Below are 14689 nucleotides of genomic sequence, written 5' to 3'. Positions count from 1 at the left end.
ATAGAAAGGAAGCTGTTTCTCCCTTCTCCCTTCCATTTCACAGACCTGGGGGCCTGGGTGGGAAGGTGCCAGTGGGAGTTTGATCCCAGAATCACTTGCTCGTCACCAGTCAGATGGTAGAAAATGTGAGATGATGCTTCCCTTTGGTTCCCCTCCCCATTTGACAGGGCACTGGCTTTGATATTGTTTCACCTCACTTACATATTCCAGGCTTGGAGGCTGTAGGGTGAGCTTGGAGTGACTGGAGGCTGCCTGTGGCCATGTTCACACTCTCTGCCTCTGTGATTGGACCCATCACACAACGACTGCCTCCTGTTCATGCAACTTTCACCACAAAGTGCAGACACTGAAGGCATCAGTGCTCACATAAATGAAATAATCCAAACGAAAGCACTGGGCTGCATCTAATATTTCAGACAGCAAGCTGCATTTACAAAGACCAAAACAAGCGTTGAAATGCTAATTGCATAAATGTAGATAGTTTAAAAGTTGATTCTTGAAACAAAAGTTGAAATAGCATTGTCTTCGGTATTTAAGGTCTGACTGACGCTTTGCCAGGAAGTCACTTGATGCTCTAGAATGGGGTTGTTTCTGATGTTATGGTGGGCACTCCTACAGGAATGACCTCTTATGGTACAGGCCTAGGAAGAACCCACAAATACTGTCCTCACATTTCCTGTGTTCTTATGTTTGATTGGACTTGATAACGTGTGAGCAGGACAAGTCACTTGCCCTTTTCTCACTATAGCAGTGATCAGAGCAACACTGGCCGGTGAAGATCACCTGGTTCAGCTTCAGTTCTAGTTAACCTGGAAGTTCTGGGAATCAGCCAGTTTGGAAAGTGCTGGCAGGCCTTGGCATCAATGGCCTATTTCATCTTTCACCAACAGGATTATAGGCAATGGAGTAGTATGAAATGCCTTGATGAGCATAAAGGAGGGTTAAAATATCAGTTGTTTAATAATAACTGCATTAGAAGGAAGTCTGGACCTGAGACCAAAAAGCAGATTCTTATTTTTTCCGTTCTGAACCAACTTCCCCAGCATGTGAAAGCCTGCCAGGGAGAGCGCCATGTCTGTCACTCATGAAATGCTCCTGGGTGCCAGGAAAAGCCTGCTCTACCCAGCTGACAACTTGGAGGATGAGGCAGGGAGGAAAAAGGCTTCCTTGAGGACTGGACGATCTGAGAGAGATCTCAGAAAAGCAAAGGAGTCCATATCCAGCTTCATCATGGTGACTTTCACCCCAAACTCAAGTTAGATCACTTTCTCTTCCTCCTAGGAAAGAGCCAGTGAGGAAGAAGAGGTGAGAGGAGATAGAAACAGTCTAGTGGGACTGGGGCATGTAGAGGAAGGCTCCCCACCAGAGGAGTAGGGAATGGATGCTGACTGTTCTTTTGTGGATGCCAACATCCCATGTTATCATTCAGCCCTGTCCATCTCTCATGCTCCAGCTTTGACCTCAGGATTCAACAGTTCCACAGGCCCCTGGTAGTGCAGCTTCAGCTTCCTGACCTGTAGTCCTTCCCACACGCCTGCTGTTTTGCCTATGTTAACAGTTTTGGCTATTCTGCTTCTCCACACATCGACATCAGGGTGGGTGAGCATTGCTGAGAAATCACATACAGCCACACCCTTGGGCCAGTGTGTGATTCTGGATTTAGTCTGTTACGTCTTCAAAACGGCTTCTTCATTGTACATCCTTTATCACTGCCCTCTCCCATCAGTCCAGCAACTGTTCCCAAGAATTGCAAGTCTGTTAGCCCCTGCTGACCTTCAGAAGTGACCCATCTTATTCCATGGAAAATGCAGGGGTGCCCAGGCAGGAAGTTTTTGGGGTGCTGGACCTTCCTGTGACTGACTGTCCTTTGAACTTTCCCCGCTGCCTTCCCCCCACTGACTCTAGCAGTCCCGCGGAACCCTGCCCTTCCTGTTCATGAATTTGCTTCTTTCTCATTTCTGCAAATGGTTCTTCTCCATTGCTTTCTTCCCAATGGAAACACACATCTCTATTCAAAGTAACTAACTTACCAAAACACCCCAAACCGTGTCTTGGGTGATAGCTATTTTTCAGATACGATTTGAGAGTTCTCCCTCTTTTCATAGTTGCCTTTTCAGAAATGCGGGGCTATATTAGTTGTCCGTGAGTCCTCGACTTTGGTTCAACTCACCAGTAGCTGACAGTTTATTTTATACCCCACACTCTACTGAGACACCACCCAACAAGGTCCACAGTGAGTACAGTGAGCCAGCCACCAAGGATAGAAGACTCAACCTCTTCTATGTGTGTGTGTGCGCGCATGTGTGTGTTTCTAGGTTTTAGCTACTTCTCTATTATCTTCTCAATTCTATTCCCAAATTTCTCTTACCCACCTTATGTCTTAAATGTTGGTGTTTCAGTCCCTTTCCTAAATGCTCTTCTTATGTCTCACCCTCTCCTGGGACGATTTAACCTGTGTTGCTCAATCTGCCCCATCTAGTCTCATCTCCCTCAATTCTGCTGTATTTATTTTTCTTTGCCTGTACTCAGTCTTCCAATCTCTAAATGTATGTACCTAATTAGCTACTAGGCATGTCTGCCAGGATATCTTCAGGCTGGGCACTGATTGAACACACCCTTTTACATGACATTATGGACCTTTTGTGGACAGGGCACTGCTGTCTGCTATGTTTCCTTTTTGAGAGAAAAGGCTGTGTGTGTGGGTCATCAGACTCCCAGAGTAGCACTTGCATTCTGCTTCTCCGTGTCCTTCTTTACGCAGCCCACTTTGCCGCAGGTGGTGGGGCCAATGTCCTTGCAGCTGCTTAGTAAGCCGCGGTTGCCACCTTTGAAGACACTCTCACTGTAGAGCTCACAGTGCTGACTTATGATCTCTCTCCTTATTGCAATCGTGTTGAATAAATTCTTCCTTGACTGTTTAATCTTGTCTGGTGCAACTTTTGCTTTGATAGATTATTTGAACTAAGTGGCATTCTCTTTCCAGCTACATCAGGTCAATAACGTTCCCGTAAAATTATAGGAGACAATCTGATTAACAGAAAATGATGGCGTCCAACCATACCCCACTATTAACTATGCAGGCTTCATGGAAATGATGAAAATACACAGCAACACTCAAAAACACGAGTCAGCTGTGAAGTTTTCTTCTTTTCTCAACTGACGTAAGAGGACTTGGGGTTCACTCCCTTCTGTGTCTAGATGCCCATGTTTCTCAGGGCACTAGAGTTCATACAGACTTTCTTTACCCCTCACTCCCATGGCAGAGTCCTTCTCCTTGGAGAAGATGCCTCTCTGTACTCTGGGCAAGTATAACAAACATCTCTTGTTTGCCCTCAAGGAAGAGATCTTTCTGTTTCCCTTGGGAACTCACATTCTGTGATGGTTAATACTGAGTGTCAACTTGATTGGATGGAAGGGTGCAAAGGATTGTTCCTGGGTGTGTCTGCGAGCGTTGCCAAAGATTAACATTTGAGTGAGTGGGCTGGGAGAGGCAGGCCCACCCTCAATCTGGGTGGGCACCATCTGATCAGCTGCCAGCGCGACTAAGATAAAAGCAGGCAGAGGAAGGAACGTGGAAAGACTAGACTGGCTGAGTCTTCCAACCTTCATCCTTCTCCTGTGCCTGATGCTTCCTGCCCTCAAACATCAGACTCCATGTTCTTCAGCTTTTGGTCTCTTGGACTTACATCAGTGATTTGCCAGGGGTTTCTGGGCCTTTAGCCACAGACTGAAGGATGCACTGTCAGCTTCCCTACTTTTGAGGTTTTGGGACTGGCTTCCTTGATCCTCAGCTTGCAGACAGACTATTGTGGGACTTCACCTTGTGATCGTGTGAGTCAATACTCCTTAATAAACTCCATTTTTTATATACATCTACCCTATTAGTTCTGTCCCTCTAGGGAACCCTGACTGATACAGGGTCCATGTGGTTACTTGTGCCACTCATGGGCACCCATGTAACTGATGGACGCTGCTGACTCTCCTCCTTTAACTACCAGTGTGTTCTCTTTTCATGTTGTCCACCAAAAAGAGCTACTTTAGAGCTTTCCTTATGTACCTCCTTCCACCTGACTTCCAAACGACCCATCTCCGTAATGCGTGTTCTACTCAGCTAGATCAAACCTGTGTTTCACGGACTCCTCTAGAGCAAATTCTGACATCAAATGTCCTAGATTTCCAGTAAATATAACTTGCATCCTTGCAAACTATTGCTAGCTGTGTTAATTCCATTATCTCCACCACTAACTGATGTTAAATTGCATATGGCAACTTGCCATGACACAGCATGATTGGGTAGCCAGGAAGAATTTTTAAAAGTACTCCAAGATTTTTGAAGTATTTTTCTGCATCTGGATTTCCCCTGGAGTCATCTGGCTGTGCTTTATCAGATTAGGTCATGCCTAGGAAGAAAAGCATCCCCACCTCGAAAAGCGTACCTCAAGGGCTTTGTTCGTGGTGAAAGGAGCATTTGTTAAATCAAATACATTTGTGATTTTTGACCAGCAACTGTATTAGACTTTGGTAATTAGAAGAATCAGCGTGAAAAAGTGCGCATCATACAATCGAATGTCCCTGGTGAATCTGAGCAATTGGAACTACATCAAGCAACTTGATTAATCGAAGAAAATGGATCCATCAGGGCTGTTAGTGTTATCAGTGATTTATGCTTAAAGTAGCGCAATATTTCAGATGACTCTTGGGATCGGTTTTAAACACTAAAAGCAAGTGCCTCCATGTGAAGGGGCAGTAGATTGCTCTAGGAAAGTTTCCTCACCACAGTAATGTACATATTCAGGTTAGCATATGAGCCAGGCCATCTCTTTCTCTCTCTCGCTCCCTGCCCCGCTTTTTGTTTTCCCTGGAAAAGTATAAACGTTCATTAGCCTTCAAAAGAAAAAAATAGTCCGTATCTAAAACATTTTTAATTCTGATTACCGCTTCCATTTGCCTTTTTTACTTGACTTGTCTTTTCAGTTTCAGACAGGCCACACTTTTTTGACCCATTTTGTACATTCTGTTCTTTTAAGTTTAGATCAACAAAGGCATTTTAACAACAATGTGATTGTCAGTAAAAAATGACATCTGAAATTGAGTGGTAGGTGTGTGTGTTGTGTGAATTTATTTCTGATGCAGAACAAAATGGATCTTGGTTTTCACAATTATATATCTGGACACATTCCCGTTTGCACACATAGACAGTGTGGAGGGTTCAAAATGTATCACTGAAGAATGGGAGGGAGATGATCGAGTATCCTATTAGGAGGCAATGATGCATGGCTAACTTCATTAACTCCATCCAGGTGGCACGAACAGAATTATTGTATAGCCTGCCCTCAACAGAATATACATCTATTGAGAAAAATTTAAATCCAACACACAAAAATAACAGCAACTAAACAAAAGGTTTAGAAGAATTTCTTGTGCCTGTGTTTAATCTGTTTTTGGCAGCTACACATTGGGAAGGATGTTGGTCTGTGCGGGTTGTTAGTACACAGCCTATAGATGGTGTCTATGACTCAGCTGAAATCAGAAAACAGCACTCACAAGAATGCCTTTTTAATTATTGTGTTGCAATCAAGTGGGCTTTGCAGAGTATTAGAAATGTATCTGTGGCCAGGTGCAGGGACTCTCACCTGTAAGCCTAGCACTTTGAGAGGCCGAACCAGGTAGACTGCTTCAGCCCAGGAGTTCAACTGGGCAACATGGTGAAGCCGGGTCTCTACAAAAAAAAAATACAAAAAAAAAAAAAAAGCCAGGCATAGTGGCACATGCCTGTAGTCCTAGCTACTTTGGAGGCTGAGGTAGGAGGATCACCTGCTCAGGAGGTCGAGGTTGCAGTGAGCAGCCAGGATCACAGCACTGTATTCTAGCCTGGGCAACAAAGTGAGACCCTGTCCAAAAAAATGAAATGTATTTGTTTTATGATTCCATTAGTTGTAATGAGATATATGGACAAAATAATGTGGAAACACACTATTATTTTATTCTAATAAAATAAAATTATAAAGCCTTTTAGGTAAATACTAAAAATATTTATACATGTGCATATTCAATAACAATACCAAGTGGAATACAACAAAATAGGAGAGTTTTCCAGAAATTCTCATGAATACTGCATTGAGTTTTCCTTCCTTGTTTTCTGAACTTTTAAATGTAAAAATTCACTTGGAATTACACAATTGGCACATAAAATAGCTTAAGTGGAAGTTTTTAAAATTGGTACCAATATTACTATAGTCAGTCACCCTCATGTGTGTGCCAATTAGCCTTCTTTCTTGACTCTGCTCCTTGTGAATCATCCAGTTTCCTTTTTTTTTTGGAGATGAAGTCTCGCTCTTATTCCCCAGGCTGGAGTACAGTGGCGCGATCTCGGCTCACTGCAACCTCCTCCTCCCGGGTTCAAGCGATTCTCCTGCCTCAGCCTCCTGAGAAGCTGGGATTACAGGTGCCCGCCACCTTGGCTGGCTAATTTTTGTATTTTTAGTAGAGACAGGGTTTCACCATATTGGCCAGGCTGGTCTCCAACTCCTGACCTCAGGTGATCCACCCACCTTGGCCTCCCAAAGTTCTGGGATTACAGGTGTGAGCCACTGAGCCTGGCCTGAATCACCAAATTTTCAAGTTGCCTAATTTTTCTTCCTAACTAAGTTCAGTGGCCATTGCTACCGTGGTGGTGGTGGGATGTTCTCTGCCCACGATTCAGGCATAGAACTCAGTGTTGATTTTTTTCTCCCCCTAAGTCAAAGTGTTTACCTTGGCTTATTCCCAATATGCTTATTATTTTTAACTAAACCTAAAGAATCTTGTTTTTCTTTTCTCTACCTATTTCTATTTCCCACTTGGGGCACCATTTTAAATCTTTCCTTCTAAGTAAATTTTGACATGCGGACCCGCGTCCCACGCTTCTGTCATTGATATTGAAGTCCAGAGCCAGGAATAATCACCTGCAGCCTTTGATTATAATTAATGTCTTAATCTTTGGTCCAGAGAAAGTTTGGAAAATAACGGATGCTCTATTCCCCTGGAGGTGTGCAGGGGATATTCCCATATTAAAGGGCTCTAGAAACTGAACTTGAAATAAAGGAGGGTGGGGGGTGAGAAGTGAGAAGCAGAGACTTCTTTAAGTTAGGGTTTTCCAAACTTTTTTGGCCAAAGGATCCATGCAAAAGTGTTGATCTTTTTTTCATACTTGTTAACTTCAAGTAAAACTGTGTTAGTTTTACAACATTTTAGAAAGTGATGCATTTTGCACTGAGTTTAAGAATTTTATGAATGAATTACTGTGGTTAAATGGTCTAATGCTGTCACCAGAATGGTTGTGAGAAAAGGATTACAAAAACAAAGGGGAACTTGGTCATCTTAATAATAAGCTTTCAAATTTCAAAAAATCTTTAATAGTTCTTAAACACAGAATACAAAGTCAGATGCATTCTAATTAGAGATTTAAAAAATTGTAAGTCCACGTAACTGTCGATTTCAGCCTCTGCATTATTTAGAAGCCTTTCACCCTCAGTTAATGTTTTTGATTTGCATGAAACCACCTAGCTATTTGAAAGAAGAGCTTTATGTCTAAAAGCTGTTTCAATTTTATCCCAGATGAGGCAAAACAGCAGCACGTTTCTGGGATCAGCAAGAGTTCCGGGATCATTTCATCTCATTAGCTCCTTGTGCCAAAGATCTTTCAGAAATTCTTGAACTGGAAGCTGGTGGTGATCTCATCCCTGTCAAGAATGTCACTGTTGATTTACTTAACATCTCTGGAGGTATTGTGGGTGACATTTCTTAATACATAAATTGGTGATAACAAAGTAATTCTAGCTACAAAGAGTTTGTTTTCCTGTTTTGTACACTCAGGAAAAAATGAGCCCTAGAAGAGGAAACACTAGAACTATGTGTCTTAGTCTACCATAGACTATGGCTGAAGCAACAGAAATTTATTTATTCTACTTTTGGAGGCTAGAAGTCTGAGACCAGGGTGCCAGCATGGCCAGGTTCAGGTTGAACTGAATGATGTCCCCTCGAAATTCATCTTCATATGGTTGAAACTGTAACCTCCAATGCAACTGGATTTTGTAGATAGCTTTTGAAAAAGTAACTGATGTTAATGAGCTCATAAGAGTGGGGTGCTAATCCAGTAAGACTGGTGTTCTCCCAAAAAGAGAGAGGGACACCAAGGATGTGCAGGCACAGAAGAAAGGACACAGAAGAAGGCAGCCATCTGCAAGCTGAGAAGAGAGGCCCTGGGGAAAGCAAGCCTGCTGACAACTGCATCTTGGATTCCCAGACTCCAGAACTGTGAGAAATAAACACCTGCTGTTTAAGCCTTTGAGTTAATGAAATGTTATGGCAGCCCTAGTGGACAAATGTACTCCTCTTCTAAACATTTTTGATGATGCATGAGTGCTGATCTTGCGATCTCTTCTTACCTAGGTTTGGAGCTGCACCATGCTTCCTTAGAGAAAATACCCCAGAATAGTTCATCATTCATCTGATGAAGAACCTAATCTCTCGTTTAAGCACTCGTCCCAGCCTGTTAGTCAGCTATAGGACGTTTGCAAAGATGTTTCAGACCCCAGGGGCATCTATCAACCTCTTCCAGCTGTTTGCATGTTAAGCACTATATAGAAAGAAAAAGATGACAATGTTTGCCTCCAAGGAGCTTAAAATCATACCCAACAATAGATATTAATGATCTGACTTGAGATAATTAAGTGTATGTGTTGTTTTAGAATCTTTGAATGCCTTTCTAGTCCTCTGTTTCTAGAACAACCACAAAAACATGTGTGAACCCTTAGCATGCGGTCATTGAGTCAGGCTTCTTTCACCCAGCTTTCAATTTCAGTTCTTTTGTAAACTTGGACATTCCCAGTCTCTGTGGTCCTTGCTGCAGTTCTGGCATGATAGGGTTAGAATTAACCTTCTCATGTTCCTACAGCGGGGAAGGAGTGGTGAAGATGGAACCTTTCCTTCCAGCATTGGACATGCGCTGGAAAAGCGCTGCTCCTGTGGATGCTGCCTCCTGGCGGCACACAGGAGACTTGCACCTGTACTTTCAGGTGATGCCTCTAAAGTGGACGGTATTTCAGTTTCTGCTGAGGCCAGCTGGCACTTCAGTCCACCTTCCACGTTGTAAAACAATTAGCTTCACAGATGGTGCCGCCCTTCCATTGTTGGGTGCATTTTCTTTATTTAGCCATGACAGTATGCTTCACATTGTTATCCGGTAAATAAGAGGCTTGACTTCTTTCATAAAATGTGTACCATGCTATACAAGACGATATGGCTTACTTTACACTGGCCTGGCCTCATCAAGAATATTACGCTGAGTCTCAGGGAACCTGTTACTCTCTGAAAGACCCATTATGTGTTCATAGCATGTGGTCCTTGCCCTGCGAACTCTCATAACCCTTACTCTAGTGGGCTCAGACACATTGGAAAACACTCCCTCCTCCTCTGCATTTTTTACATTACGAATCATGATTTCACTTCTTGCCCTATTTAATAAACTAAAATTTTCTGAAATGTGAAATCCAAAGAGCTAGATTTTTAACGAAGTCTTCGTCTTTTCATTTCTAAGAGGAGGACAGTGTAAACCCTGCATTTTACAGAGTGTCAATCCAATGGAAAAGTATCAGAGACAGCTTCGTAAACTGCAGGATCCATAAGACGTTGCCCGAAACCTTTTTTCTGTTGTGCATCTTGGTAATTTTTTTCTCCAGAATTTCTGTTTTAGGAAGTGCTACAGAACCTGCCCAGTTTTTGCCTGCTCCAACCCCACCTGGCTGCTGTGGCCTGGCCCAGGAATGAGTTAAGTGGGCCCACCTAAGTCAGCTGTCATACCCTGTTCCTCTGCCCTTCAATCCCTCCCTGGTCTGTTCCATCCATCCAGCCTTGACTTCCAAGGATAAGTTTCTCTAAGATGTTTGGATATGGCGGAAAAAGAATGCCAGATCACTCTATCAGTCGGTAAGCACTCTGGGCAGCCGTGTTCTGTAAAATACGAAGCCAAGTCCCAGACTGCCTGGGATGCCCACTCATGCCTCCGCCCCTCCCAGGGTCTGGGAGTACAATGGCGCAGAGATTCTCTTAACTTTTGACCAAAAGCTGTTTGAGTTGGACTTACATTACTTGCAAACAACACCTAACTAATAAGCAAATAATTAATATAAAATCTCACAGTCCACCCTGCCCAACAGACAGACCAACTGCCAACTGCACTGATTTCTACTCTTTTATAAGAAGCAAAAGTTTGTAGTGGAGTTACAGACCACTGCGATACTATTGCTACTTCCTTTATACTAACACAGTTTAAGGATGACATCACCATCATTTCTGGACATGTGTGAGCCGGTGGAGGTAATAATCCAAGCATCGTTCAGGATCTTGATAACACAGTTACTATATAATTGTTTAACTTATTGAGGGACTATCCAGGCCTGTGGATTCTGTGCCAAGGGAACCTTGCTTTCATTCATTAAGGCTATTTATTTCTCCCTTGGGGATTTTCCTCTCCCGCCCTCTAATTGAGCCACCCACCTGGGATTCCCAAAACATTCACTAAGAGGAGGCTGGAGGGGGTGTGAACCACATGCAGGTGGGGTTGAGACACCAATCGTGACTGCCCCAGAAGACTCACACAGCAGAGGCCTCTGAGTAATGCGGGAAAGACGGCTCAGCATTTTATCACGAGTCTGTGTTGAATTCGTGACAAGTGACTAAATGAAATCTTTGACTCATTCCTGGCAAATTAAAATGTTTTACAAAGCAGCACCTCTTTATGCCAAACACATTATTCTCGTTGCCAAACGTTGTGTGTTTTCCAGAGCAGAAGAGCTTGGTGTCCCCATGGACAGAGGTAAGGTGCTGACCACTCTGGGCATTCCAGTTCATCTCATCCTGTTGGAGCTCATGATGCTAAATGCACTTGTCATTTCTTCATTAGTAGATGAAAAATATAAAAATACAATGTGTTTTGGAATTAAACAGTGTTATTCCTCTTCAGGGAGTTCACTGCGATGAGTGTGCAGTTGCAGACCTGGACATATGATATTGAACGTTCTATTTTGGCTCCTGGCCTTTCAGAAGTCAGAGGAAAGACAGTAAAATAGAATCGATTCATTCCTCAGAAAAGAGGGGAAAAAGTATATTTTAAATCAGAGTATGGAGAGCTAAAATAAGTTAGTCCTGTTGATAATAAGAAATATTCTTGTTAGTACAGTAGTGTTCTAGAATTTGGGGACTCAAGCTATTATTGAGGGAGGGGCCTCACTGAGGTTTTATGCTGCTTGGGAAATACAGGGAACCACCTTGGTCCCTTGGTTGAGTCATGAGGATGCTTGTGCTGTGACTTCTGTCATGGTGGGCGGCACGGGAATCTCTGCAGCATAACAAAGGCAGAGCATTGGGTCAATGTGGTCACCTTTAAAGAGAAGATGAACCGCTCATGTTTTCTGAGAAGGGATGGGCTTTATTGTAGATATTGTATGAGATAAAGAGCCGCACTTTGGAAGGGAGGGTCCCTGTCCACCCACCCCAGCTTCCTTTCTGGCCTACCCTCTCCTTTCTCCCAGGCCTTGGCCAGCGCCTCTGAGACCCTCACACTCACCAAGCCTCCACCTGCCACAGAAAATTCCTCCCTGGCATTGACAGCTGGGGTGGGGTCTGGGACATTCACATTGCAGAAGAGGTTCCAAGTTACATCTCAGTAGCTTGGAAAGAAGAAATGGTGGGGGCAGAGACAGGAAATCTGGAAAAGGCCTAGGAAGGAAGATATTGATGAAGAGGAACAAGAAATGAGAATGGAGAGCTCGGCCATGTGCACTGCTCCACAAAGGCCTGGGAGCCTCACAGGACAACCATGCAAAGGTCTGAGCAATGAGGCCTGATCCCAGAAGGGCAGGAAGCCTGGGACGCTGTACCTTCTGGAACCTGCAGGCGTCCAGCACGGGTTTGCTTTCAGAACAGCACGGATGTGCTCCTGGTAAAGGTACAGAAGGAGCTGCTCCTTCCTGCTCCAGGGAGAGGCCATGCTTGGGCTGCCCGCCTGGAGAAACACCAGGCTCCATGCCCGGATCTTGCTCTGGGCTCGCTGCTGACAGCGGGAACACTGTACTTCAGGCCTGAGGGCTGGTTATGGAAATCCGTAAGGGCAGCTAGACTGTAAACGATCAGTAAGACGGGAACGCCAATCCCCCCCAACCCAAAAAAATGGAAACCAACCAAATGAATATGCAAAAAGAGACAGGTTTTCATCTCTCTAGTGAACGCCTAAACATGTCCATGAAAAAGTCACAGGTAAAACTTTCTGCATGTCCAATCTCTTAGGTCACAAAACTAGAGGGAAAAAGTCTATACGTGCTTTCTATTCCCTTTGGATAATAATAGGTTTGTGATATTAGCCGGACTATTAACTCCTTTGAGCCAATTTCCTTCACAGTTGATTGGAAAAAATGATGGTTCACATGGATATTAAAGGTCATGTGTGAATTATACAGCTAATTATCATGACTGTGATACTGTACAGCGGGATCTTAACTCCATTAAACACACTAATGCTTAATCAGTATTTACTGTATGCCATGTATTTTGCTAAACTTTTAAAGGTACTTACTCATTTAATGTTCACAAAAAACTCATGGAGTAGGTTCTTTTATTTTATTTATTTATTTTTTATTTTTAGATGGAGTCTAGCTCTGTCACCCAGGCTGGAGTGCAGTGGTGCGATCTTGGCTCACTGCAATTTCCGCCTCCTGGGTTCAGTGGGTTCAAGCGATTCTCCTGCCTCAGCATTTTATATTGTTTTGTTTTTTTCTTTCTTTATTTTTTCTGTTTTAGAGAAGAGGAAAATTAGGCACAGAGAAGTAAAGTAACTTTCCTGAAGTAACTCCATATGTAAAAGAGCTAAGATCCTCAGCTCATCAACAAAAAATGGAGTCACATCCATTTAATAGGATAACAAATTCTAGAACTATTTTCTGTAGGGGTACCAACAGCTTTATCTTTCTGTTAAAGAACTTTTATAAGCCAGTTAACTTAGAAACATCTCCACACATTTCAGTGTATCAAAACCTCCCCAGTAACTGAGGGTTGCAGTGTGTCTCATCAGGAATTTATAAAGCACAGGTCAGTGGTGAAGCATGCGGGCTTGGCAGCAGGTGGCCCAATGCCAACGGCAGGCCTTGGGCAAACTACCTGATTACTCTGTGCTTCTGCTCTCTCTCTCATTTGTAAAACAATACAAGAGAACCCATCACATGGATTTGTGAGGAGAAGAAAAGAGTTAACAAAGTGCAACCACTTGAACTAGTACTCACCAGCACAGACAGCACAGCAAATATTATTTGCCAAGCACTGCACACTCACGGATTGAACACTTAACATTATAAAAATAACAGGCACATACTTTTAGAAATAGTAATTAATAAGTCTGGTAATTTTATAAAATAGCAAATAATCAGTGTGACAGGATCCTCTCAGAGGCCTGCATGTGTCCTGACAGCTAGGACAGGGCCAGGTGGTGATCTAGGAAAATGTAGGAAGGAGAGACTCCTGAATAACCAGTGCTGGGGAGGACTCTGGAGGGAGGATGGACTCCTGAGTACCTAGTGCTGGGGAGGACTCTGGAGGGAGGATGGACTCCTGAGTACCTAGTGCTGGAGAGGACTCTTCAGGAAAAGTGAACTCATGAGTATCTAGTGTTGGGGAGGACTCTGGATGGAGGGTGGACTCATGAGTACCTAGTGCTGACAAAGACTCTGGAGAGAGGATGGACTCCTGAGTACCTAGTGCTGGAGAGGACTCTGCAGGATAAGTGGACTCCTGAGTACTCAGTGCTGGAGAGGACTCTGGGTGGAAGGTGGACTCGTGAGTACCTAGTGCTGGGGAGGACTCTGGAGGGAGGAAGGAATTCTGAGTAACCAGTGCTGGAGAGGACTCTGCAGGAAAAGTGGACTCATGAGTACTCAGTGCTGGAGAGGACTCTGGATGGAGGGTGCACTCATGAGTACCTAGTGCTGGGGAGGACTCTGGAGGGAGGATGGACTCCTGAGTACCTAGTGCTGGAGGGTGGACTCGTGAGTACCTAGTGCTGGGGAGGACTCTGGAGGGAGGAAGGAATTCTGAGTAACCAGTGCTGGAGAAGACTCTGGAGGAAGAATGGACTCTTGAGTTACCAGTGCTGGAGCTGGACTCTACAGGAAAGATGGTCTCTTGAGTAACCACCAGTGCTGGGGAGGACTCTGCAGGAAGAATGGACTCGTGAGTAACCAATGCTGAAGAGGACTGTACAGCAAGGATGGGCTTGTGAGTAAGCAGTGCTAGAGAGGACTCTGCAGGAAGCATGGACTAGCAAGTAACCAGTGCTGGAGAAGGCTCTGGAGAGCGGATGGACTTGTGAGTAACAAGTGCTGGAGAGGACTCTACAGGAAGGATGAACTCATGGGTATCCAGTGCTGGAGAGGACTCTGGAGGGAGGATGGACTCATGAGTACCCAGTGCTGGAGAGGACTCTGCAGGGAGAATGGACTCATGAGTACCCAGTGCTGGAGAGGACTCCGGAGGAAAGATGGACCTGTGAGTACCCAGTGCTGGAGAGGACTCTGGAGGGAGGATGGACCCGTGAGTACCCAGTGCTGGAGAGGACTCTGCAAGGAGGAAGGATTCATGAGTAACTGCTGCTGGAGAGAACAAT

The 14689-nt window shown here is 44.1% G+C and overlaps 1 long non-coding RNA gene across 1 annotated transcript in view; it reads left to right on the top strand.

The window, feature by feature from the left end:
- Positions 1-12695, top strand: part of LOC103884918 — a 34494-nt gene extending 21799 nt beyond the window's left edge. The window contains exon 4 of the long non-coding RNA XR_002522416.2: positions 7597-12695. This is a non-coding gene — a long non-coding RNA (uncharacterized LOC103884918). The remainder of the gene's footprint in view (positions 1-7596) is intronic.
- The last annotated feature ends 1994 nt before the right edge of the window (positions 12696-14689 follow it).

The sequence above is a fragment of the Papio anubis genome, chromosome 5 (assembly GCF_008728515.1).
Source record: "Papio anubis isolate 15944 chromosome 5, Panubis1.0, whole genome shotgun sequence".
In the NCBI taxonomy this organism is placed as follows: Eukaryota; Metazoa; Chordata; class Mammalia; order Primates; family Cercopithecidae; genus Papio; species Papio anubis.
Note: the sequence above shows the minus strand (reverse complement) of the source record. Positions and strands in the feature narration are given on the sequence as shown.